The sequence below is a fragment of the Dipodomys merriami genome, unplaced genomic scaffold, assembly GCF_024711535.1.
Source record: "Dipodomys merriami isolate MVZ:Mamm:240054 unplaced genomic scaffold, mDipMer1.0.p SCAF_464, whole genome shotgun sequence".
In the NCBI taxonomy this organism is placed as follows: Eukaryota; Metazoa; Chordata; class Mammalia; order Rodentia; family Heteromyidae; genus Dipodomys; species Dipodomys merriami.
The window spans coordinates 475,036-500,563 of NW_027206029.1; the positions used below are offsets into that span (position 1 = coordinate 475,036).

General features: G+C 40.4%; 1 protein-coding gene and 1 non-coding gene across 2 annotated transcripts in view; one reads left to right on the plus strand and one right to left on the minus strand.

Annotated features, from left to right (window-relative positions):
• LOC138808649 (VWFA and cache domain-containing protein 1-like) overlaps positions 1-25,528 on the plus strand; it is a 228,165-nt gene that overhangs the window by 33,908 nt on the left and 168,729 nt on the right. The window lies entirely within an intron of this gene.
• On the minus strand, positions 17,822-17,927 carry LOC138808654 (U6 spliceosomal RNA). The gene has a single exon (XR_011366560.1). It is a non-coding gene; the product is annotated as a U6 spliceosomal RNA (small nuclear RNA).

Consider the following 25,528-nt stretch of genomic DNA (forward strand, 5'->3'; position numbering starts at 1 on the left):
GGCAACAGCAAGTATTCATTAATTTCCATCTGATAGAGCAGAACTTTTTTTTTTTTGTAGCTAAACAATTGGAACAGGAAATGACCCAAGATACAGTTTCCATGACACCCTGTCACTTGGATCCAGTTTTCCAGAAGATGAAAGACCAAAGCCGGCTTTTGATAGCGAGTAACTAATTGGACTGGCCGATAGTGGGAGTTTTTTAATGTGAAAAATAAAGGAGAAAAAAACTGGAACAGCTGTGTTTTGGTACAGTTGTCTAATCCCCAGATAAAACACTCCAAGGACATTGAAATTGAATAGTGCCTTTAGATGAGGGGGGAAAAATCTAAAATCTGTCAAAGCACTGCTTTACTTTAGAGAAAATACAGGGTATTTTTTATGTGGAAAAGCAAAACAAAAACAAAAAGGGGAGAAATACAGAGCAAAGATACTAAGTGATGCCTTTTAGGAATTCTTCTTCATGCAAAGCATTTCATATTTTTAAGACACATACTTGCATGTGAAAAGAGAGACAACTGGCTGGTTTAGATTTAGTCCAGGTTTCTGGAGATGTTTCTGTGCAGGTTGAGGAACCTGAACCTTGGAGACTGTTTCCTTTTTTTCTTTGAATCCAGAGGCTCGAAGTCATCCTTAGGGCTCTCTCATTCAGTGCACTTTTGAAATGCTTGTTGTCTTTCACAGTTCCTAACTTAAGAGCACAATGAAAAAGTCAAAACCTTAAAAAAAAAGGAACAAACATCTATTTTATTTAAGTTTTTATTCTTCAAGTTGTTGTACAGGGGGCTTAACAATTGGCTATGTCTATTTTTTGCACACCCAGTGCATCTTGATCAGAGTCACTCTTTCCATCTTCCCTCCCCTCCTTTTCCCCCAATCACATCACATTTCTCACTCCCATTTTAACTTATGCTCACTGACTATTGTGGCTTTATTTGACTCTTTTTCATTCACCTAACCCCTCCTCCTATGCTCCCCTCTCCCACACTATTCAAACTTCCCCACATACATTTTGTTAAATTATTCAAAGGGCAAACATCTATTTTAAGGGATGCAACTAATGTTTTACCAGACTTATGGTATATATCTGAGTATTGAAATATTTACTTACATCTGAATCGAGAAGGACTCTCTTGTGAGTGTACCAGTATCCTTGTGTGTGTCAGTTTTTATCAGTTGGACTTGCATATCGGATTTAATTCTTTCATTTTGTATGAAGGTGCTTCTTTTTGGTTTCATTTTGCTTATGTAAGCTAAAGGATAAAAACAAAAAGATGTTAACACTGAAATGCTACTATATGTAGGAAGCAGAGTAGTACAATGTGAAAATACAGACTGACTTAAGCCATCATCATAGGCCAATTACTATTGTTAATCTCCTTTGCAAATTGTATCAAATTATAGTTACATTTCCATTATGGTTACTTTACTATGCAGTTGGTCTCAAAAAGCAGCTCTGAAGATCAAGATTTGCACATTTTTCTCTGAAAGAAAATTGTTCTGTTCATCTGGAAGAGCATTTCTTTTCTTGGCTGTGGGTCAGATCAGGCTTGTAGATGCACATCTCTCTTGGTGTGAGACTCCCTTTTTTTTATACCACCGCTCAGATTTAAATCATCATCTCAGGTAGAGAACAGAGAACATGATGGGCTATCTTCTTAGCCTATGAGTGGTATCAAGGTATAGCTGGGAAGGAAGGTCTGCAGAGGAGGGTACACAGTAGCTTCCTTTTCCCACACTCTTTCTTAGTGGCCACTGCAGAAGGCTTTTCTGGGCCTGGGACAACTCCAGTTGGGCTCTCCCAGTAGCTGGGTAGGCTTAGTCCCTAAGATCCTGTCTGACATTGGGTCTCCTTGATGAGCACTGATGCTCCTTCTCTGATAGTGTCCTACTCTGTCTCCCCATTCTCTTTTGGCCTCACCTCAATTTTCCTTCCTGGATCCCCTTTCTCAACTCCACTTTCCCTTCCAGGACCCTGTGGCTGCACCATGTCTAATGGTTTAGCTCTTTTATTCACTCTTGTGACACTGTGTAGCTCCTTTATGCCTCTGGGTCTCCCTGTTCCCTGTCTCTCTTCTCTTCTCTCCTGTCACCATTCTGCCCTTTGCCTACAGTACATGGACCTCAACTTCTTACCTCCTTCTGCCCTGCCCAGCAAATCCCTGGTAGCTCCTCAGATCTTGTGTGACCTGGCCGCCTTTTACAAGGCTTCTCACATCTCTACCACTTCTATTCATTTTGACCTGCGTTTTGTTGTTTTAACCAAAGTTACAGAACTGGTAACAAAAGCTAGGTACATTTTGTTTTGTTTTTCATCGGGGGAGGAGGGTCTCACACAGAACACCATAGTGAACTGAGGTCTTACAGGTCCTTCAATGTGTGCCATTTCCTGTGTTGCTAAGTGCCCTGGCCCGTGCCGATGGGCTTCAAGTGATAGATTAGATGACCACCTGCCACCCAGTCTTTTCACATCTAAGAAGCACTAGCATATGCTTTTATGTTAGTCTCTAAGAATAAAACAGATTCAAAGTGGCCCAAGGTCCTGATGGAGGCAGATGGGTAATACTATGTTGTTGTAATGGATTAAGCACTAGCTAAGTACTAAATGCTCTTATCTGTATTATTTTATGTAATATCTACAACCTTGTTTCAAGCCTCCAGTATGTGCCAGGGCAAGTCTTCTAGGAGTGGATCTTAAAGATTAGGACATGATTCTTTTAAGAGGGAAAATAATATAATAAGAAAATTAATAAGAGGAATATAATATTATAAAAGTCTTTTAGGGTCGGATATCAAAGATTAGGACATAGTTCGTTTTAGAGGGGAAATAATATACTAAGGGGAAAATTAATAAGGAGAAAATATATCAACTCTTTCTTGATCAGTTTTTTTTTTTGGGGGGGGGAGAGGGAACAAGAATACAGATAGAACTCACAGCCTCATGCTTGCTAGGCAGTAGCTCTACCATTTGAGCCACACTTTGAGTCCCTTTTTGCATTTGTTATTTTGGAGGTAGGGTTCTGCTTTTGTGGCTAGGCTGTCCTGGGCTATGAACCTTCTATGTGTTCTTCCCCTTGTCAGTGGGGTGATAGCAACACATCACTGCACAGAGCCATTGGTTGAGTTGGAGTCTCAAAGACTTTTATTCTTCTGCTGGCTTTTAAATATGATCCCCGAGGGGCTGGGAAGGTGGCTGAGTGGTAGAGTGCTTGCCTTGCATGCCTGAGGCCCTGGGTTCCATTCCTCAGCACCACATAAGCAGAAAAAGCCAGAAGTGGCTTTGTGGCTCAAGTGGTAGAGTGCTGGCCTTGAGCTGAAGAGCTGAGACAGTGCCCAGGCCCAGAGTACAGGCCCACGACAGACAAAAAAGAAATATGATCCCCGATCTCTACCTCAAAGCAGCTAGGATTATAGGCGTGAGCCACTGGTGCTTGGCTGTCTTTGCCATTCTTATCTCCAATAAACTACTCAGAGAAAGCCAGAGGTGACACTGTGACTCTAGTGGTAGAGCACTAGCCTTGAGTAAAAAGAAGCTCAGGGACAGTTCCTAGGTCAAATTCAAGTCCCAGGACTGGGGGAAAAAAGAATTTGCTGAGGAAGAAATAGCACTGGATCTAGACCCAACAGATTGGAAATAATTGTCTTTCCTGTGATCTCATGCTAGCAAATGAATCTCCCCAGACTTCATGTTTCCATGTGTGTAAAATGGGAATAATAGTAGCTACCCTACTTGGGGCTGTCCAAGAAAAGGTGTGTCAATGATCGGCCCTGTCCACTGTTGCTTGTACTCAAATATGTTCCTACATATGTATCATATCCACAAGTCGTTCTCTCACAGGGAGTGACACTGGCTGAACTAGATCAAACAAAGCATGCTTTATCCATTGAGCCATACTTGGTGATCTATCATGATGCTCACAGATCTAACACTGATTTCTGCAGGCTGTGTATTTTGTGGTACTAGGGTCTAAACTCAGAGTCTCAGACTTGTTAGGCAATCACTCTACCACTGAAGCCACACCCCAATCCCTTTGATTTTTTACTTTGATTTTGTGTGTGTGTGGTGTGTGTTTTCAGATGGAGTCTGCACTAATTTTCCACAAGCTAGCTTTGAATTATGATTGTCCTATTTTCATCTCCTGAGTTGCTAGCTATGTGCTACCATGTCCTGTTTGCTTTTGAGATGGAGTATTGCTAACTTTTTGGCCTGGATTGCCTCAAACCATAATCCTTACATGGCTGCTTCCCAAGTAGCAGGGGATCATAGTTGTGAGCATGAGCCATTGTACCTAGCTTGTTTGCCACTCGTAAACCCAACCCAAGCTTCTTGTACCTAAGTAACTTGCTTCCCTGTTTCTTTCTCCTTTTCTCCTGAGCTCCAAGATCGTGTGTGTGTGTGTGTGTGTGTGTGTGTGTGTGTGTGCCATCTCTCTTCTGCTCTCTCCTTTTTACTTTCCTCCTCTCCCTGATAATCTCTTTTTTCTCCCTTCTCCCTTTCTTCTCTTATCTTCTGCCTCCAGCTTTGTTCCTCCCACCTCCACCATGATTCGAGACTGCTTCCCTAAACTATGCTGCTCAGAAGACAAGCACAGAGGAAAGTTTTTTTTTCCTTTTAAAAGATTTTATTGCTTATCAGAAAAAGCAATAGGGCATCCCAGAAAGATGACAGTGAGGATTCAGAATTGAATGAAGTTTATATTTTCTCAGTTGCACTGTTCCCAACTCTTAACTATGAAGAATGTTCTTCCTGAGGGTTGGGACTCATCATCTCTTTGAACTACCATTTGCCCTATAAGTTCTTCCACTTTAGCATCTTTCACACCAGTGGTACCCATGCCTTATAGCAAGTGTAGTTTTCATTTTTAGAAATCTCCAAAGGAGGTAATAACAAGTTCACTGGGCCTCAGCTCTGCCCAGGAAAGAGTAATTGCAAAGTAAATCTCAGGCTGTAATAAGGAATTGTTGAAAGAATGCCACCTTTAATCCTCTTTTTGGATTCAGCCACTTGTTATTAAAAGCTAGATTTGAATCAACTAAAGATGAACAGCTTTAGTTCATTTACCTTTCTTGGCTTAAAATAAATGGGTAGGCAGGAAAAGTTTCTTAGGGTAAAACAGTGAAGTTATTCAGTGATTTTAGAAAGCTTTATTTTTCTTTGACCATGAAATCAGCCCTAGGGGGCTTTGTAAAATAGAATTTTGTTAAATCTCCATGGATAGAAGAAAAATACTGCAACTTTATATATAATTTGAAATAGAAGCTATCAGGTGGATTTTTTATAATAACATTTTTTCAAAGCCTAACAATTATATATAAATCAAAGCTAAAAGCATAAGGTATTTTATAATAACGTTTATCTTTCAAAATCTTAACATTACGACTGTTTTAATATTAGTGACATCTGCATTCCATTCTCAGCTTATTAATGATGAGAATAATCTTACACAGTGTAAATAGTGATTATTTTTTAAAATGCTCTAAGATGTTGTTTGGCACCACTGTTATTAACTTTTTTTCATTCAGGATCATGGGAAAATGATAGGAATCAGGAAAAATAGAACTAGACAACTGATAACCAGGTACTCCTAAGCACATTCAGTCAAGTTCTGGGCAACACTGAAAAGCAATTACAACACTCATGTAAAACCTGAATTTGGGGACTTGGGGTCCTGGCTAAAAACATTTCATAAGAAAATTTTCACTGGGCGTCAAGCTCTAGGAATTCCAGATGGATTATCAGTGCTACTGGCATTTTGACAAGCTACATGAACCTGAACGATTCAGTATCTTCTCTCCAAAAACCACCCCCCCCGAAAAAATGGGGGAGATTGAGTAGAATCATCAGTACAACAGGGCACAGTGAAGATCCAGTAAATCCTTGGATACTGATCACTATTTTGAATGCTTTACCCGAGTATTCTCTTTGCTCTGGGAGCCTGTAGTTACAAGGTTTTTCCTTTTTTCAGGCTGAGTGACAGGGTAAGTAGTTTGTATGTTACTGAAACGAGGTGATCAGAGACTATCACCCTGTGACCCTGAATATTCTAGCAGCAATAGAAATGAGACAGAGATCTTGAACTTATGGAGATAGAGGAGATGCCAGTGCCAGAGCAGCCAAGCATCCATGGTGGCCTAGTGAAATTATTTCAATGGCTTGATCTCCTAGAATGTTCTCTGATATCTAAAGTTGCTAACATTCTGCCTCTTTTATCATGTCTAATGTCAATCTATTTCATCACCTTTCTGCTGTTAACTTATATCTTCATATATTGTTTTGTTAGGGGTCATTGTCTGGACCGGCACCATTTTTAAACTGTAATAGAGAGCAGTTGGCAATGACATTGGCACATGGTGTTCAAGACTGAAATGAATTAGGATAATGTCAAGCGCCCTCTTAATCTCCCTGCTTGACGGTTGTGTGATTTGAATGAGATGTTCTGTAATAAAGTGGGTGGGCCCTGGTAGTTCAGCACATTGCATCACTTGTTATTCCTCCAAGTTTGAAGAGGAAGAAATCTATGGGCTTAATATGTCTGTGGTCATAGCTGGGATTTACGGTGTGAAAGACACAGAATTTAGTAATGGTTCTGAAGGATCCACATTCTTTTTTTACCTGTACCTATGTGGCAGGTACAATACCTGTTAGATAATAGGTATTGGGCACTTTGCTTATTTTTAGCGTATCTTAGGTCTCCATAGGCACTGTAGGACATTAAAGTAGACAGCAAGAATATGGCCATGTAATGGTAGGACAAAGAGAACATTGCATGAAGGGGAATGATATTTCTGGTATAGAGCAGGTGCTAAGCTTTGATCTGGTTTTCTCTGTTGATGTTACTTCTCCTTATTTTATAGATGAGGAAATCCTCATGGAGAGGAAGTCTTCATGCCTTGCCCAGTGTGGATTAACTATTACACGGTAGATGAAACATTCATATTCACAGCTCCTATATTTCAAAGCCCAGACTCTTTCCACTATAGCATGCTAGGATTATAGGAAGGTTAAAAAAAAAAAAAAGAAATAGAGGAAAGATGAGAGACAGGAGTTAAGGTTGCCTATGAAATAAAACTCCCAAGTGCCAGAGATGGGTTTCTTAGAAATCAAAGTATTTAGATGAAGAATCATAAAATTACCAGAGTGGGATGGGTCCTGCAGCTGCCCATCTGCTCCACACCTTCTTCCCAGCCTCTTCCCCCAGTAGTGTCTTTTTTAGGAGCTGGTCCCTCCTGTCTGTGGACAGCTCTGGCCTGGAGAACATGGCTTCTTAAGAACTGCACCATTTCTTTTTGCTCTGACTTTACCAAACAACCATTATCACGTTGAATTGTTAAAGCCTGACAACAAAGTAGTCATAAGGAGAACTCTAGAAGCAAGTTGTCTTCCTTTGCTTGCTAGTGGAGCCTGGGACGAGTCATGTCCTTTCTCCATCCTGGTGTCCCCAACTGTGAATGGTGGCTGCCACAATGTTCTTACAAGAACCAAATGAAGGCAAGCACTTGACACACTCATTGATACATCCTACGAATTTTTGTAGGCTTTAGAAAAATGTTGCAGTTTACTATTATTTTCCTTAAATATATGAAGTAGAAATTATTATTTCCTTTTTCCAGTTATTAGAGACTAAGGTTACTTCCTGCTAGAGGAAAAAGCAAGTATGCCCTGGTGTGTGTGTGTGTGTGTGTGTGTGTGTGTGTGTGTGTGTGTGTGTGTGTGTGTGTGTGTGTGTGTGTGTGTGTGTGTGTGTGTGTGTGTGTGTGTGTGTGTGTGTGTGTGTGTGTGTGTGTGTGTGTGTAGAGCATATGATTTGATTTGAAATCTACTATTTCCATGAGAGCACCTCCCTTTGTGCCTTTTCTTGGAATAGCAGGCTAATTGAAGTAGCTAAAACAAAACACTGCAGGTGTAGAGAGACTTCTCTGTCTGCCAATTCTGGGCTAAATTTAACATTTCCACACTTCAAACTACTCTACCTTTCTCCTTTGCTTAAAAAAGAAATTCTTTTCAAAACTGTTATTTTAGCCATTTGTGTTCTTAACTACTTAGCACATGAATTTGGTTACCTTCCCTCCCTCCTTCCTTCCTTCCCTCCTTCCTTCCTTCCTTCCTTCCTTCCTTCCTTCCTTCCTTCCTTCCTTCCTTCCTCCCTCCCTCCCTCCCTCCCTCCCTCCCTTCCTTCCTTCCTTCCTTCCTTCCTTCCTTCTTTCCTTCCTTCCTTCCTTCCTTCCTTTTCTTTCTTTCTTTCTTTCTTTCTTTCTTTCTTTCTTTCTTTCTTTCTTTCTTTCTTTCTTTCTTTCTTTCTTTCTTTCTTTCTTTCTTTCTTTTCTTTTCTTTTCTTTTTTTTTTTTGTCAGTCCTGGGGCTTGAACTCAGGCCTGGGCACTGTCCCTGAGCCTCTCTGTGCTCAAGGCTAGCACTCTACTACTTGAGCCCCTGTGCCACACCCAGCCTTTTCTGTTTATGTGGTGCTGAAGAAATCAACCCAGGGCCTCATGCAGGCAAGGAAAGCACTCTACCACTGAGCCACCTTCCCAGCCCCAGAGATATTTCTTATGTTTTGAATGGCTGGAAAAAGCCTTTGTGATAGAGGGCAAATTATACATACAAACATTCATTCATATATACATACATACATAATGTATTTATATATGCATGTACACACATGTATATACACATGTACATATATGTACGAAAGAAAATGACATTTATGTGTGCTGGGCTTTATACATACATAAACATATATGTACATAATGTGCACATGAACATATGCACGTTCATATACACACATTTATACACATGTATATGGTAAACTTGGTGTGAGAGATGTTTACACATTTTTTTATCTCAAGGTAAGTAAGCATCTTCCAGACTCTTTCGGTCAAGCTATACAAATGCTGAGATGTTTGTTTGTTTATACAGTACTTAGGATTTAACTGGGAGGCCTCACACATTTGCAAGGCAGCCATACTACCACCTGGGTCCCTCTGACAGCTCCTTTTTCCATTGATTATTTTCAGAATAGTGTTTTGCATTATGCCCAAGCCAGTCTTTACTGTGATCTTCCTGTTTGTGCTTTCCTGTGATGCTGGAGACAGGCACATGGCAGTGTCCCCAGCCATTGTACTTAGCATGTGGCTGAGATAACAGGTAAACACCCAGTCATTGGTTGAGATGAGTCTTGGGAACTTCTTTTTGCTATGGCTGGCCTCAAACAGCAATCCCCTGATCTCTGCCTCCCAAGTAGCTTGGATTACACATTTGAATTACCACGCGCAGCAAGATATTGTTTATGTTGGCTGAATATTAATACCTTGTCTGTTGAACATTCTTACTCAAGAATTCTTACTCACACAGGTACAAAATTCCTGAACATGTTCCAGTTTTCTGTTTTCTATTGTCAGATTGTGAGAGCCTTGGCACTAGAGTTAAAATCTTGATTTTATTGCAAGTTAGAATGCCTTAAGGAAACTTTGTGGTCTTAGTTTCTCCATCTACAAATTTGTTACAGTACTTGTTGATCTATTTATCCTACCACTGTTATTTTATAAACCTTACCAAATGCAATTTGGTACTGGTAATGGTGTGTCTATGTTGGGGAGTGGCTGTCTTGAGCATTTTAGGAAATTATCAACATCTCTGGCCTTTTCCCACTAGATATCTGTAATGTCCTATACTGCCCTTCCCCTAACTCAAAGGTTGTTAGAAACAAAATCTCAACTATTTGGGGACAAGTGGATCAAAACCATTCCGATTTTGAGAAATAAACTTTAAAGCAACGTAATGTCAGCCTGTGAAAGGCTGGCGTGAGCCAAAGAGCAGTTAGAAAACTGCTGGATAATTTCTTAAGTATCTGCTTTGGGGCTAGGGTGTGGTTCAAGTTGCAAGGCACTCATTCAGTGAGTGTAAGGCTTTGAGTTCAAATCCAAGTGCTATGGACTAAGGGAGGAAATTTTGCTTTTTGTAAAGCACTATGTTAAGTGCTTGTGAGAAAAAGGAGTCACAATCATGTGTAAGTTATTGTCCTAGCTTCCAAGTAGCTACAGTAGTTGGCGGTGATACAAGGTAGAATTTGCCAGCTTTGTGGCTTCAGGAGAGATTTCAAAGACAGACTGACATTTGGCACTTAAATTCTAATGCAATAGGAAGAATAGAGATAGAAAGGACTTCAAGAAGAAACCAGGGCTTAATTTCTAGTCTTTTGCTAGGTTGCCAGTCTGAAAAAGGAAAGGAGTGAAATGGACTCTGAAGGCCGATGGTAAAACTAGTGAGCTGCTTGCAGGAAATTGTCATTGTAGAATGCCAGTCAGTTGCTGGCAGCCAAGTGTGAATCTGGGATGCTGTACTTTCCAGTTTTACAAGAAATGTTGAAAATGTGGATATTCAAGAATTGTGAGATTGTAAGGCAGCACCAGCAGTTCATGTGTGTAGTCCTGGCTACTCAAGAGGTTGAGATCTGAGGATCGCAGTTCAAAGCCAGCCCAGAGAGACAAATCTGAGATTTCTTATCTCTAACTACCAAAAAGAAGTAGAGCGGTGGCTCAAGTGGTAGAGCTCCAGCCTGGAGCAAAAAAAGCTAAAGTGCTCAGACCCCGAGTTCAAGCTCCAATATCAGCACAAAATAAATAAATGATAAATAAATACGTGAAATTTTAAACTTTGGCTCAGCTTAAAACAACACTGATTGTATTGCTCAAACAAAAGTCCTTTGGCAGATCAAATGAAGTTGCCATTTGTACCCTGTATTCCAGGTCATCTTTTTAGAGAAGACCTTTCTTAGTCTTCTCCACTGGAAGACAAGTTCAGTGGTGTTTCCCTGCTTTATATTGCTCATTTCCACGCTTGGTTTACATTCTCCATTTGATCCTTGGCTATCAAGATAGAGTTTAGATCTGAAGCCCTGACCTTAGCTTACATAAAATAGCATTTTTGGAGAACATGAAATCCTTTTTTACTTAAGAAGTCTCCAGGGTCCTCAGCTGAAAGTGAAACTTGGAATGGTTGCCAGTAAATGCCTTTTGTAGCCTTGGGAATTCAAAGTGATTAATCACTTGGTGGTAATAACTAGAGGACTCTATATACAAAAAAACAAAAAAGAGTTAGAAGGTAAAGAGGCCAGAAACAACAAGTATGTCCATATGGCTCTTTTCAAGAATTGTCCATGTGGCTATCTAGCTGAAAGGGATTCTTGCCAGCCTATGAGTTTTCCTTTATGGAGCGCTACATAAAAGCCTTAGTTTTCATTTTTGTTCCTTTCACTGTTAGGTTTTGAAAAACTGAACCAAGGAGTGCAGGATGCAGCAGAGCTGTTGGCAAAGCGAAAGGACACCCCCTATATATGGTTTCTGTAGCCACCAGTAAGAGTTCACTTTATGCCATTCCTGTGGCTTAACCTCAGGGTCTGGACACTGCCCCTGAGCTTTTGTGCTCAAGGCTAGCACTCTACCACTTAAGCCACAACTTCATTTCTGGTCTTTTGGGTGCTTAGTTGGCAATAAGAGTCTCAGAGAGGGGCTGGGAAGGTGGCTCAGTGGTAGAGTGCTTGCCTTGCATGCATGAGGCCCTGGGTTCGATTCCTCAGCACCACATAAGCAAAAAGAAAAAGCCGGAAGTGGCACTTTGGCTCAAGTGGTAGAGCGCTAGCCTTGAGCTGAAGAGCTGAGGGAGAGTGCCCAGGCCCAGAGTTAAGGCCCCATAACCGGACCCCCCCCCCAAAAAAAAAAAAAAAAAAAGAATCTCAGAGATTTCTTGCCTGGGCTGTCTTTGAACTACAACCCTCAGATCTCAGCCTCCTAAGTAGTTAGGATTGCGAGCATTAGCCAAAGATGCCTGGCAAGAAAGAGTTATGCTTTTTTGATAGTGTCCACATTCCAGGAGTGACCACATGCCATATATATATATTTTTGTTTTTGGTCAGTCATGGAGCTTGAACTCTGCCTGGGTGCTTCAAGCTCAAGGTTTCTTCAGCTCAAGGTTAACGCTTTACCACTTGAGTCCCAGCACCACTTCTGGTTTTCTGAGTGGTTAATTGGAGATAAGAGTCTCACAGACTTTCCTGCCTGGGCTGGCTTTGAACTGCGATCCTCAGATCTCAGCCTCCTGAGTAGCGAGAATTACAGGCATGAGCCACCGGCACCCAGAATGCCATTGGTTCTTAAGCATCAAACATAAAATACATTGCCACTGCTATGATGAAATCAATATATGTATCAGTCGGTACAATTTCTACTTGTTTGAATACTAACTTTGTACAAAGGCCTGGTTTATTCGTACAGAATCCTTATTTATCCTTAATAACTGTAGGAAAAGCAATGTATAGCTACTAGTTCATAGAGCTGGGTAACAGAGCTCCTGATTTCCCCTCTCTCGCCCCCCCTCCTTCCCCCTTTCTGTTCTGCCCTGGGGCTTGAACTCTGAGTCTGGGCAATGTCTTTGAGCTTTTTATGCTCAAGGCTAGTGCTCTATGACTTGAGCCACAGCTCCACTTCCAGCTCTTTGGGTAGTATATTGGAGATAAGAGTCTCATGAACTTTCAAACCCCAAGCCTCAGACTCAGCTTTCTGAGTAGCTAGGATTACAGGTATAAGCACCGACCAGCTCCTGGCAAGATTTCTTGGTCAAATGGAGATTGCTTACCCATAAGCTTTCCACATCTCTTCATTTATGGTAGAATCAATGTGATTTTTGTCATATCACCATGTTGGATGATTTGCAAGGGAACTGAGCACACAGATATGAACATACATAATAGATATGGTTATGACATAAAGGAGTAAAGATTAGGAATCCAGATTCATATGGATGTATTAGACTTTTTTCCTCTAGTAAATCCATCATTGTAAGCCATTTAACAGTTTAATTATTTCTTTTTTTTTTTTGGTAGGTCGTGGGGCTTGAACTCTGGGCCTGGGCACTGTCCATCAGCTCTTCAGCTCAAGGCGAGCGCTCTACCACTTGAGCTACAGCGCCACTTCCGGTTTTTCTGGTGGTTTATTGGAGATAGGAGTCTCACGGTCTTTCCTGCCCGGGCTGGCTTTGAACCGAGATCCTCAGATCTCAGCCTCCTGAGTAGCTAGGATTACAGACGTGAGCCACCAGTGCCCGGCTCAGTTTAATTATTTCTACTCAACTAAACTAGATACTCTAAAAGAAATGTCTTGGGGGGGATACATATTCAAAAACAAAATTGATGAGCTGTGAAGGTTACAGACTTGCAGATTATAGAGGAAACAGGTAGGGAAATAATATAAACCTACTTTGTGTGAGAAATTAGTTTTCTCAATTCAGATGTATTTCCAGTCTGCTTGGTTTGACACTTGTTTAGGACCTCTGGAACATAATCTGCTTATGCAATTAAAAAGGAAAATGAGTATCTGTCCTTGCAAGTTCCAAATATCTCAAAGCATTTTTTTTTTACCCATCTTAAATCATCATGACTGTTAGTATTCATGTTGATACGTCTTCCTTATATGAAAAATGCTGTTTTGCAACAGCTGTAGTTGCGTTGCCTGAATTCATGCCAAGTCAGTTGAGATTGAGCCGCAGGGACTGCTTGTTAGCTCCCTAGCTGCCTGGGAGAGAAGGTGATGTAAAATTAATGTACGAAGAAGGGCCTGTTTTCTGATACTGTTTAGGGATGCAGGTGGTCTGAAGTGGTGTGCAGAAATTAAACTAAAATGCTAATCTGTCTGTGTTTAGGGAACAGTGGCTGAGGCTCATGGCTCCATCTCTATTGGTCTTAATTGTAAAAAAGGGAGGGCACTGATTTTCTTCTTTCTTTGGCTTAGCTCTACTTCTTGAAGTAAACACATCTGAAATTTGAGATATTTGAGATGTTTCAGTTTTTGGAATTTAAGGTGCTCTTAGGATTGGAGAAGACAGTGAAAGAGATCATTAGTGACATTCTTATGTGTAGTCTGCAAATAGTTGAGAAAATATGTGTTTACTCAAGATTTTTCTTGATAAACAGCATGTAAACTAGACCAACTCTAAATATTTTCAGAATTAATTCTAACTTCCAAATAATGTCCTGTGCAGTCCTTTTTGAGCAATGTAGTTCCAAATTTTTTGAGGGAGCAAAGGAAAGAGGCAAGGATCACACTAGTTATGCAGTTGCTCTACCACCAGCCCTTACTGCTCTAGTTATATTTCTGGTTATTTTTCAGGTTAGGGTCTTGTCTTTTTTGCTAAGCAATAATCCTTTTATTTTACCTGTCTGTCTTAGCTAGGATAAAAGGCATGTACCACTATGCCCAGCTTTTTTGTTGCTAACTTTTTGAGATGGCCTTAAAATGGTTTCCTCCCAATCTCTGCCTCCAGAGTAGATAGGATTACAAGTGTGAGTCACTGTGCCTACGTCCAATTGTTAATACCATCCTTTTTACAGCTTTGTTTTGTTTTTTTGTGCTTCATGATTTTGCAATCAGTTATCACTTTCTTTCCATTCTCGTGTTAGCTCCATTAATTTCAGCATTAAGCAGCATATAGTGTTCTAGTATGTAATATTTCAGTGTAATTTCTGGTATGATTCTAGAATAGTTGATTGTTGATCTGCATCACCATTAGATATGTTCTTATCACTACAGTGCCTACAATATCTGACACATATTAGGTGCTTAACAAATATTTACTCATTGTTCAAATTCTGACCATGAGGACCAAATAATGAGGCAGACACTACACTGCATTTTCATGAGTGTGATCTCATTTTATTGATCTTTACAATATTCTTATACAATAAGCATCCTTATTTTTATTTATAAGATTATTACCTTCATATGAGTCTCAAGAGTTAGAAGAAGGAGTCTAGAGTTGAACCCAGGATTTTATTTGATTACTAATCATTTTACTCTCCTTCTAGGAGATGTTTTATGATGTCAAATAAATATTTCTAGGCACGTTTTTTTCTGTAAGAGCTTTCTCTGAACTTATGAGAGAGTAATGCTTTTTCATACTTCAGATCTTTCCCTTTAGTAAGCAAAATCTACAAAATATGCCTAGCAGGACTAGGATAGGAAATACAGCATTGGAATTAAGTAGAATCAGATGGACTTGTTTTCATTCTGACTTCTCTGTTGGAGAGCCTAACCCAAGCCATTTCTGCCTCAATTTTATCTTGTAAATAAAGTAATGATATTATGAAAAGCTTTGTTTTATTATACTTTGAACCTGACTTGATGCTGAAGTAGAGGGTTCTATCCTGACCTCGTGTGATGAGTGACACTGAAAATACAGGTACATGAAAAATATGTTGTAAAATTATTTTCAGGCAATGTATACAAGATGTATATGAGACATAAAGGAACTTTATGTTTAGACTTTGGCCCCATCCCCATATATTTCACTAGATAGATTCAAATATTCAACAATTTGAAATGTAAAACGCTTATGGTCACAAGAATTTTGTCTGAGGAATACTCAACCCATAGATCCTATCTCAAAGCTTTGTGAGGATGTCAGGAGGTAATGAAGGCAAAATGTCTGGGATATAATAAGTTCTGAATAACTACTAGCGTTCCTAAAAGTTAGTAAATATCCAGCACTTTAAGAAAATGTATTTTTATTTTAAGTAGTTGTGCAAAAGAGTATACCCTTCAATAAAGCAGTTTATGAATATAATGCATCTTGATCAATATTACCCTTTCATCATTTCCCCCAATCCCTCTTTTTTTTTTAAATTTAATTTTATTTGTGAACATACTGTACAGAGGGGTTACAATTACATGGGCAGGATAATGCGTACATTTCTTACCAAGCATTGCAGCCTCCTCCTTTGGTTTACCCTTCACATCCCTTCCCAGCCTCCCCCCTCCCCCCTAATCCCAATCCTTCTCCTTCCCCCCCTTCCCCCCCCCCCCCCGCCCGCACCGACATTGTAAAGCTCATTTTGGACATGACAACTTGTACTTCTCGTTGTTGCAACAGGTCCACCTGTATCCTTAAACAACTGGTTTTTCCCCATCTCCTCCACAAGTTATACTGACATCAAATATAGTGCTCTACCACTTGAGCTACAGCCCCACTTCTAGCTTTTTTCTTTTTGCTTATGTGGTGCTGAGGAATCGAACCCAGGGCCTCATGCATGCAAGGCAAGCGCTCTACCACTGAACCACCTTCCCAGCCCCCTGACATCAAATATAGTGAAAGCAGGGGTTATACTGTGGGGAAGGGACATACAAAGCAACAAAGAGATAATCTTATAAATGCATTAGAAACACATGCATGAAAGAAAAAAAACATTAAAATACATATCTAAGGGTTCATTTTCCTGACATCACATTATCTGACCTTTTCCGCTTGACTCATACATATACTAGATATTACAAATAAGGGAAACCATGGGACCTATGTTTCTTTGGGCCTGGCTTACTTCACTTAATATAATATTTTCCAAGTTTTTCCATTTCCTAACAAATGGGGCAATGCCATTCTTTCTGATGGAGGCATAGAATTCCATTGTGTATATATACCACATTTTCTTTCTTTTTTTTTTATTTAAATTTTATTTTATTTTATTTGAGAACATACTGTACAGAGGGGTTACAATTACATTGGCAGGATAATGCATACATTTCTTACCAAGCATTGCAGCCTCCTCCTTTGTTTACCCTTCACCTCCCTTCCCAGCCTCCCCCCTCCCCCCCACCCAATCATACCCCCCCCACACCAACATTGTAAAGCTTGCTTTGACATGACATTTTGTAATTCTCCTTGTTGCAACAGGTCCACCTGAATCCTTAAATGACTTGTTTGTCCCCATCTCCTCCACATGTTATACTGACATCAAATAAAGTGAAAGCGGGGGTTACACTGTGGGGGAGGGACATACAAAGCAACAAAGAAATAATCTTATAAATGTGTTAGAAACACATGCATGAAAGAAACGAAAACATTAAAATACATATTTAAGGGTTCGTTTTCCTAACATCACATTATCTGACCTTTTCCGCTTGACTCATACCTATACTAGATATTGCAAATAAGGGAAACCATGGAACCTATGTTTCTTTGGGCCTGGCTTACTTCACTTAATATAATTTTTTCCAAGCCTTTCCATTTCCTAACAAATGGGGAAATGTCATTCTTTCTGATGGAGGCATAGAATTCCATTGTGTATATATACCACATTTTCTTGATCCATTCATCTACTGAGGGGCTTCTGGGTTGGTTCCATATCTTAGCTATGGTAAATAATGCTGCAATAAACATAGTTGTGCTGGTAGCTTTAGTGTGGTCTTGTTTGTAAACATTTGGGTAAATGCCCAAAAGTGGGCTTGCTGGGTCATAGGGGAGTTCTATGTGAAGTCTTTTGAGGAACCTCCATACTGCTTTCCAAAGTGGTTGAACAAGTTTACATTCCCACCAACAATGAAGTAAGGTTCCTTTCTGTCCACATCCCCTCCAGCATCTGTTGTTGTTAGAGTTCTTGATTTTTGCCGTTCTAACTGGGGTGAGGTGATATCTCAATGTTGTTTTGATTTGCATTTCTTTTATGGCTAGGGATGTTGAACATTTCTTCATGTGTCTCCCCCAATCCCTCTTAATTGGACTCCTTCCCTTGATTTTCTTGGATTTTGTAGGTTTATTCATTGAATTTCATGACTGAATTTCCCCCTCCCCTCAAAATTCCTATGTGTATCTGTACTACATTTTCCTGATCCTTTTGTTCATTGAGGGGCAGCTAGGCTGATTTCATACCTTGGCTATGGTGAATACTTTGGCTGTGATGAATAGTGCTGCAATGAACATGGTTGTCCAGGTGTTTTTATTTTATCTTAGCTTGTAATTTTTTGGTATTGCTAGATCATAAGGTAGATCTATGTTTAGTAAAATTATGGAATGCTTCACAGATTTGTGTTTCATTCTATGCAGAGGCCGTGTTACTCTTCACTGTATCATTCCAATTTTAGTCTATATGCTGCCAAAATGAGCATACACACACACACACACACACACACACACACACACACACACACACACACACACACACACACACACACACACACACACACACACACACACACACACACACCCATACTGGGGTTTGAATTTGGATTTACACTTACTTGGTAGTCTTGCTCATCTGGTACTCTACTTCTTGAACCGGAGTCTCATGTACTTTGCTGCCCCAGCTGGCTTTAAAATGGGATTTCTCTGAATCTTAGCCTTCCCACAACCTACGATTACAAGAATTAGCCACTAGTACCTGACAGTAACCCAACTTATATTTATTTCCTACACTTTATCTGACCCAACTTATATTTATTTATTACACTTTATCTTAACTAAAAGGCTAAGAAGTGATCATATATACATGTACTTATACATAAACATGTACATATTTTTCAATGCTCAGAATTGGACCCAGGACCATATATATATGCTAATGACCTATCACTGACCTATGTCCCAGCTCTGGGGTGGGGGTGGGGGAGAGGGTGGACAATATGTATTTGTGTGTATGAGTATGAGTATATGCTGTGCTAGGGACATTTTGGTTCTAATTCATCACTTATCAAAGCAGACAACAGTCCTTGAACCCAAGGATTTACTTACTGCTTGAATTCTGTTAGGAAAGCTAGACAATAGACATAATGAATACTGAGAAATATATATCTATATATGTGTATATATATGTTGGAGGGTGGCTAGTGCTATTAACTAAAAAATGAATTAAGATAAAGTGAATCAAATGATTGTGGGAGGATGGCTGGGGAAGCCATGAGGCTACAATTAAAGAAAGGTTCACTGGGCTGAGGATGTAGCTTAGTGGCAGAGTGCTTGCCTAGCATGCATGAAGCCCTGGATTCCATTCCCTAGTACCACATAAGCAGAAAAAGCCAGAAGTGGCTCTTTGGCTCATGTGGTAGAGTGCTAGCCTTGAGCAAAAGAAACTCAGGGACAGTGCCCAGGCCCTAAAGTCAAGCCCCAAAAGGATGGGGGGGGGAAAGGGGGGAGAGGCAGAGGGAGAGGGGGGGAGAGGGAGAGGGAGTAAGGTAGGTTTACTGCAGGCCTAATTGAGAAAATGATTAGATTTACAGGAAATGAGGGGGTTGTCATCTCCATAAACAGAATCTCTCTCTAAATAGTGCCTGGCAGGGTGGTGTGAACAGCAAGGAGGCTGGTGCAGCAAGGCAGTTAGAAGGATTTCTGTGGCTTAAAAGAGGTCACTGTAACAGGAAGCAAGGGGGAATGTTGAGAAAAGGAATCCTACGATCAACTTTAGATTGGAATTAGCCATCATAAAGCTTCACTTTGTCACTATGAACTTTGTACATGCACAGTGGACCACCTAGTTATTTTTCTTATTAGTTTAACCTTTTGCACTTTAAAGGTGTGTGTATGAAGATGTAGCTATCTATCTAACTGTATTTATCCACCTATATATATGTATGTATGTATGTATGTATGTATATGTATGTATGTATGTATGTGTGTATCTATCTATCTATATCTATCTATCTATCTATCTATCTATCTATCTATCTATCTATCTATCTATCTATCTATCTATCTATCTATCTATCTATCTATCTAAATAGTGGTGTGGGCTGAGGAGGTGTATTCACCACCCCAGGACAACTACCCTGCATTCTCTAAACCACTGATTGAATTTAGCAGTCCTGTGGCTATATTGGTTGTATTCCTTGGGAAACAAAGGAGATGATTAGATCTTAATAGGGAAAGAAAGTGGGATGCTGTGGTAACACAGCTTGTGATTCTCTTTGAACATGACTTCATCTCTTGTAGGATTCCCTTAGCAAGTCAGGAAGCCTTTGTAGAGGATCCTGGGAAGTGCTGGCTTGGTTTAGTGTTTTTAAAATGTTTGTATCTCCTTACAGGGAGGAGGATCCATTATAGGGTAAAAGGAAGAGCTTAAGTGTAGTCATTTGTCAGCTCCTGACCTATGCTTAACTTTTCAACTCTAAGCCAACAGCCACAGACCTACTGTCAGCACACATGTGAGCAGAAACTATTTCAGTGCTGTTTTTAGTGAGAATCAATGATTCTTCAACCACTCTCAACCCCAGCATGCTCTTCTGTTCTTTCATGTTTATATGTCTTCTCAATCAAGTTATTTAAAAATTCATTTTGTTTTAATGCATACACAAGAATAGGAGAAAAACAAAGGAGGGGGTAACAATATTTGACAAGAAATATATGCATTACCTTACTTATGTAACTGTAACCCCTCTGTACAGCATCTTTACAATAACATTTTAAAAAAAGAATATGGTAATGTTAGAGGGGTGGAAACAGATCAGGATGTAGCATTCTTGCCACACGGGACAGGTGCGGAGGACCTACGCGCTTTCCCAGCCTGGTCAGCAGCCTAGCATCTAGGCCGTTCAGAACCCTAGTCTCAAAATGGGTTGGAATCAGACATGTCTTCTCCCACTCCCAGGATAGGAAAATATGAGGCATGCAGATACTACCAAATTACTAGTTTTATTACTCTACATGCTTGAAAGTACCTTTCTGGGAGACATGATTATTTGGGAAGGGACAAAGAATGGGATGATTAAGTTTAACCTTTTGTAGAGCACATACACAGAGCTAGTATATTTCCCTACTGCTCCATTCCCATTGAGGTTCAGTTCTTGGTTTTCCATCACCTCTCAGATGGATAAGGGCCTAATCTAAACCATCAGCATGGACCTAACACCCACTTTATGCTTGTCCTTTATCTAATAGCTCTGTGAGTATCTGTGGCTCAACCTTCCTCCATGGTGTCAATCATTTAAGGCAAGGTTAGAGATGGGGAGGCTTAGTGAAGTTAAAGTTTTACAAGTGAGGGGCTATTCATTAGCAGGAGGTATGGTGTTTTTGTTTTGTTTTGTTTTTTAAAGTCTCAGCTCCCTTGTTATCTATTTAATGACAAATACTTGAAGAAAGAATTTACTCAAAAATCTCTGTCATCCACTAATAGCTTCTTGGACCTGATTGATAAACTATTTGCCTTCAGCAGTGGAAATGTGGGAAAATCCCAGGTGCTGAATAAATATTCTAGCTTGGGAAGGCAGTGGAGGCTTTTGATGGAGTTCCAGCCAAGTAAGAATGCAAGGATCCTATCATGTTCCCAGAAGAGGTCTGATTCAGAAATAGAAACGTGGAGACCTTGCAAAAATTATTATCTAGCCGGGCGCCGGTGGCTCACACCTGTAATCCTAGCTGCTCAAGAGGCTGAGATCTGAGGATCACGGTTCAAAACCAACCCCAGGCAGGAAAGTCCGTGAGACTCTTACCTCCAATAAACCACTAGAAAACTGGAAGGAGTGCTGTGGCTCAATAGTAGTGTGTTCGCCTTGAGCTGAAGGCTGAGTGATAGCGCCCAAGCCCAGAGTTCAAGCCCCACGACCGACCAAAATAAATAAATAAAAATTATTCATCTGCTTCAGGCCCCAGTTTCCTTATCTCTAAAATGAAAAGATTGAGAGCTCAGTCACAGTGAACTCATTGTTTCCTTCTAGTTCTTTAAAACAAACTCACCCATACTATCTGAATTAACTTTTCCTGCCAGCAAAATGTAAGTTATCACTGACTGCCCATTCGCTGTCAATCAGATCCTGTGAGCAGCACAAGTAAACCAGAATTATAATTATAATACTAAATTGGCATCATTCCAAACCCAAACCAAAAAACTTTTTCCCCCTTAATCTTATAAAGCATACATTTTTTTTCTCTTTCTTTTCTTTTAAAGATTGTACACAGCTCTCAATCATTACCACCTGTTGCAAACCTCAGCCAATTGGGTAGGTCCAAGACCTAGAGGTTTGGGAGAAGTGGATTTTGATAGTAGTAAGTGAGGTTTACTACTGTTCCACAACCTTGCCAACTAGATATAACTAAAATAAATCAGAGACAAGATTCTGCTACACATAAGTCATTCACTAACAGCTACCTATCAGGAAGCACACATAAAATCATCCATACAAAATTACTCTCTGCTTAATGAAGTCTCTGCTCTCTTCTTTTTTCTTTTCCTTCTTTTTTTCTTAGTTCTGGATTTGAACTCAGGGCCTTGCTTGGCAGGGACTCTAACCCTTGAGTCAGTCGACCCTTTATATTGGTTATTTCTTGAGATAAGGGCACTCTTTTATGCTTGGGATCTCCTGGACTGTGATCCTCTTATTTATACTTCCCACTGGAGTTGGGATAATAGGTACATGCTACTATACCCCAGCCTTCGGTTGAGATGGAATTTCATGAACTTTTTTCTGGGCTGGCTTCAATCTGTGCTCCTCTTGAGCTCCAGCTCCTGAGTAGTTAGAATTCCAAGTGTGAGCCACCATGTCTGACCAGCTATCTTAGAGTCAGTTGTTCTCACCATTGCTTTGTATGAAAAGCTTTACCAACCAAAGCCATTACAACAATGCAGACAACACCTAGCAACTGGAAATCTTCCAACAGGGCTGGATTCATGGCCATTTAGGGGGCAAACTTATCAAGGCTGAAGCCTTATTCATACAAAGGTAGGGGTACCTCTAAAACACTGGTCAATTTTCATGGCTTGAACATATCTTTAATTTCCCAAGTGAGGGCTCATTTGCTATCTTTAGAAACCATTCATTTCAAAGACACTCAGAAAACCACCTCTGACATTCACTTTGATAACTGGCCAAGGGCCTGGTGTCGATTAAGTTGATAATAGTAACATTTGCCATTATATGAGCTGAAGGGCTCAAAGCTTCGAACCTAAGCTACCGAAGCCTGGAGAGTATCTTCCTGAATAGAAAGGCACTTGCATTGGAGTTGTAGTTTTACCTAAGTAACTCCTGTGTGGTATCACATCACCTGTATAGAGTGACTGCTAAGTTAGTCCTAATGTTAGTTCTAACATTACCTTTAGAGCCCATGCTAGAATCTACTGCTACTAATGGCACTCTGTAGGAATAGACTTTGAACTTATTTGTCACAATTCTCCTTTGTTCCAAATGCAGCTTAACTTCCACATACTGTGAACCATTTCTGGCTACTGCGGGGGAAGTCATTAGTTACCATTTATTGAGCACTTCCTGTGTGTTAAGTCCTTTATCTCATCTACCCTATAAAGCAGACCTCTGGCTCCATTTCTTAGATGAGAAGATGGAGGCTGTGGAAGAGATACAGCAGGTAGGACTCTTTAGAGCTGCATTTGTTTATTCTTGCTGAAAATGCAGGGGCTTCAGCAATATGAATTTATACAGTCATGTGCAGCGTATAACTCTGGGATTGCAGGCTTGAACCATTGTACTTAGCCCAATTTGGATTAATTCTGATATATGACATAACGTAAGGTTCCAACTTATTACACATGTGGTTATCCACTTGTTTCAGCATGGTTTATTGGAAATATGCTCTGCTCAGATGGTCTTGATACTTTTCTCAAATCAGGTCACTATAGATGTATACGGTTGTTAGTTCCTATGTAAGCTGTTACCATTGGGGAAGATGGTTGAAGGATATATGGTAACTTGCTAGATTATTTTTGCAGCCTATAAATCTGAGTATCTTTTCAAGAGAAGTGTTTCTCTCCCTTTCTCTTGTGCCAGTACATGAGGCTTGAACTGATACCTTGTTTGTTTGTTTGTTTGTCAGTCGTGGGGCCTGAACCCTGGGCCTGGGCACTGTCCCACAGCTCTTCAGCTCAAGGCTAGCACTCTACTGCTTGAGCCACAGCGCCACTTCCAGCTTTTTCTGCTAATGTGGTGCTGAGGAATCGAACCCAGGGCCTCATGCATGCAAGGCAAGCACTCTACCACTGAACCACCCTCCCAGCCCCAGACCTTGTGTTATTGTTTGGCAATTGCTACTCTACCGCTTGAGCTATAACTCTACTTCTGCTTTTTGCTGGCCAATTGGGGACAAGAATTTCATGGATTTGTCAGCTTTCCAACAGAGATTCTCAGATCTTAGCCTCTGGAGAAGCTAGGATTATAAATGTGAGCCACCACTTGTTCTTAGGGCATAAGTAATCCAATAGACCTGGGTTCATTGACTAGTTTCCTCCTAATAATGAAAATGCCACTCAGAAAATGGCTTCCCTTAGGTTACTGTTGGTATATCCTCCCTTCTAAGTGAAAAAGGTAGCACTTCAGCTACAAGGTGAAGCCTGCAGTGATTTCAGCCCCAGGAACGAAACCATATTATGTTGTAAATACTGCCACAGATCTAAAGCAAAACCATGAGAGGCCATGGTGTGGTCCTCTTCCTAGTGTGCATGGTCAGTACAGCACTCTGATTTCAACATGAGTGAGGGTTTGATAGTATTAGAGAATTATGATTCGTATACTCTTTGTGGTATTATTTTTGTCAAGTCTTAGAAGTGTTAGGCTTTGGTTTTACAAACCATTTGACAGTGTATGTTTAATTTTCCTCAGAAGTCTAGATTGGGGAAAGTAGGCATATGAATGGACAGTATTAAGTATGAGCGGATAATAATGGATATGTGGATGCTTAATATACCATTTTATCTTCTTTTATAGGTTTTCCATAATGGAAAAAAATTGTGGGTGGGTTGTTTTTAATATCATGGTTGGAGCTTCTGAGAAGTCTCTTAGTCATTTTGCATTACTATGACAAAGTACCTGAGAAAAACAAAGGATTTTTTTCGGGGTAGAGAAGTATTAGGGTTTGAACTCAAGGCTTCATGCTTGCTATATGTAGGCAGGCATTCTACCACTTCAGCCTCTAGTCCATTTTTACTGTAGTTATTTTCTTTTTTCTTTTTTTGGGGGGTCCGGTGGTGGGGCCTGAACTCTGGGCCTGGGTGCCGTCCCTCAGCTCTTCGGCTCAAGGCTAGTAGTGCTCTACCACTTGAGCCACAGCACCACTTCCGGCTTTTTTCTTTTTGCTTATATGGTGCTGAGGAATCGAACCCAGGGCCTCAGGCATGCAAGGCAAGTGCTCTACCACTGAGCCACCTTCCCAGCCCCTACTGTAGTTATTTTCTAAGTCGACTCCCAACTTTTTGCACAGGCCAGCCCAGACTGTGATCCTCCTGTTTAAGCTTTCTGCCATAGCTGTGGATGAAAAGTGTGCACCACAGCGCCAACTTTTTCTCTTGAGATGGGATCTTGTGAACTTTAGCCTCAAACCATGATCCTCTCAATCTCCACCTCTCCAGTAGCAAGGATTATATAGTTGTGAGCCACTGTGCCTGGCTGAAAGGTTTCATTACATAGTGGCTTAATGCCATAGTTCCTGGGGAGATAAAATATAATGTTGAAATGGTATGGGAGAACAAAACAGTTCAGTCCATAACAGGCAGAGAGAAACAGGAAGAGGACAAAATGTGAACTGAAAGATATATGTCAGTTACTTGTTTCCTGCAACCAGACCTCCCCTCCTAAGAGCTTGTTCAGCATGAACCCATCAATGAATTAGCATCTTCATGGTTCAAGCACCTCTCAATACTGCCACCAACGGAGGGCCATGCCTTCAAACAAGGTTTTGAGGAGGGGAGAGGGTATCATATCTAAAACATAACAAGAGGCATTTCCATTTGGAACCGAGGTGCTTTTACAGAGGTAGGAGTGTTTCTATATTTGGATGC